The following is a 2,172-nucleotide window of genomic DNA, read 5'->3' as shown; positions in this document are numbered from 1 at the left end:
GAAAAGTGACAGAAAGGATCCTGTCACTTTTCCAGTTAATTATAAGTCCAGAAACACTATCTACTATTAGGTCTCCACATACCAACACATGTGTTAGACATGTTCATGTATTCCAAATCCATCGTTGACCGCTTTTCCAGCCATCGAATTTTCAAGATGGTTTCTTGTTATCTATCAAACACCAAGAAATCTCATTTGCTGTTGCTCTGTTAAAGGATCCATTATATAGACAGCTCTCACTCTAATATTCCATATGCCCTGTATATCGACTATTGATGCGGTATTATATGAAATGTATTTGTTTATAGAAATGCGGATACATCCGCTAATGAGCTTGCATGTAAACTTGTACATATATTTGTATGTTGCTTGCATACTTTCTTACATGATATTGACTGAGAAGGGGAAGGAGGGAGATAACATGTGGATTTTCCAATAAGTGAGATGGGTGATAGATTTCGGTAATGACTGAAAATAGCTTCTTAGTTTACAAATCATTACAAAATAGATATAAGTTGTTTTACTGGTTATAATTATGCAAACCATAATTGAATATCTTTCCATCGGCACTCATACTCTAGCATCATCTTCTGTGGTTCATACATTTCACTCTATACAACTTTCTTAGTTTGCTCCCATGCCGTGCTTGGGAGATTTTAGATATGCTACTGTTATAGAGTAGACCTAGTTACCGTTTCTTTATGTTTGAAATGTGTCATGTAATGAAGATGATGATGGAACACTTTGCCGTTGCAAGAAAGCAGAGGAAAGGCGAAGAGGTAAGAAGCTTGCCGGTCTCTCGAAGTGGCTGGGCAGGAAGGGCAAGCTGTCCTTGGTCTGGGATCCCGAGGAACCGAGTCCATAACCCGTATATATATTTTTTTTTCTAAATAACAGTTGGAGTAATATCCTTCATTTGTGACAGTTACTTTAGTGTCTTATGTAAGTCTCTTCCTTGCAAATGTTCGGCAACAATATTCTATTTACTCTTTTCTTAAGAATCATGGCCGTCTTTTGTAATGGGCATTATACAGATAAGTTCCATGAATAAAATAAACATGTAATTATGACTAAATAAATTATCTAAAATTAATTTCTGACGAAATCATTTATCTTGTCATTTGCCTAAAATATGAACCTAACATGATACTGTACCTGTCTTATTACTTTTGCCACAATGCTCTTGCGAGCAAATTTATAAACAAAGTCACAAATAGACAAAAACATTCGTCTGTGCGTTTCGGGGCGTTGAACGAAGTGGTGTACCGAAGATTTATGCATTTTATTGGTGTTTTTTCTTGCATTATTTTTCTTGGTGCATTATTTCTGAGCCAAGTTAAGGTTAAGGTACCGCACGTTTGTGTTTGCGTTTAGCAAAGTTATTTAACAGTACAATTGTCACTTATCTAATGCAATGCAATAAGATTAAATGACAGACTCATACACTTCAGAATGAAAGCCTAGTGATACCTTAATCAAAACATTTCTCTGATTATCGGAGCAAAAACACAATACCTTGAATGGCATATCAATGTCTAAAAAGGGTTGGAAGTGTTGTAGCATATACAGACAGTGAATTCAGTTAGCCACTCCAAACCACCTCTAGTCAGAGGATAAGCAACAAGCACATGCTGAGCATTTAAATTTTCTCTTAAGTGAGTCATCAAAACAACCTACCGTATCTATATTCCTTTGAAAACTGCCAACGCAAACAACTCACCAATACCTTCAGAAACAGGCAAATGCTCAGTGAGATTACTTTCATCACTCATTCCTTCAGATTTCAAAGAGAGATGGTTCAAAATGTTCCGCTTCTTCTCAGATTCAACCATACTTGTAGCATGCGCACTCGTCTGCCCATACTGACTAAGTCTTGGCTCTAGCTTGTCAGGCTCAGACTTTCCGAACAAAATATAATGTAACATGATTTCCAAACAGCTAATCACACAACTTGATTAAAGACACAGTTGTGTGTTTCAGTGCAAAATAGCTAACAAGATTCTTGCGTGATTCTGAAATTTCAGCTGATGTCAGCACAAAAGTCTGTGGGTTTTAAACATAAAAGCAGGTGAGATGCTTCAAATAACCAAAATGTGCATTTACTATCAATAAACTGATTTTTAATAGAAAAAAATAACATTCCTCCCAAATAACTTTTTAACATGATATTAT

At 35.9% G+C, this 2,172-nt stretch overlaps 1 protein-coding gene across 1 annotated transcript in view; it reads left to right on the top strand.

The window, feature by feature from the left end:
- LOC122260513 (uncharacterized) overlaps window positions 1-1,093 on the top strand; it is an 8,711-nt gene extending 7,618 nt beyond the window's left edge. The window contains exon 11 of the mRNA XM_043027832.2: window positions 1-1,093. This exon is cut by the window's left edge and continues 255 nt beyond it. The gene's annotated coding sequence lies outside the window, so the exon portion shown is untranslated.
- The last annotated feature ends 1,079 nt before the right edge of the window (window positions 1,094-2,172 follow it).

Source organism: Penaeus japonicus, unplaced genomic scaffold (assembly GCF_977035675.1).
Source record: "Penaeus japonicus unplaced genomic scaffold, GWHDUDI00000001_assembly GWHDUDI00000012, whole genome shotgun sequence".
NCBI classification, from domain to species: domain Eukaryota; kingdom Metazoa; phylum Arthropoda; class Malacostraca; order Decapoda; family Penaeidae; genus Penaeus; species Penaeus japonicus.
Note: the sequence above shows the minus strand (reverse complement) of the source record. Positions and strands in the feature narration are given on the sequence as shown.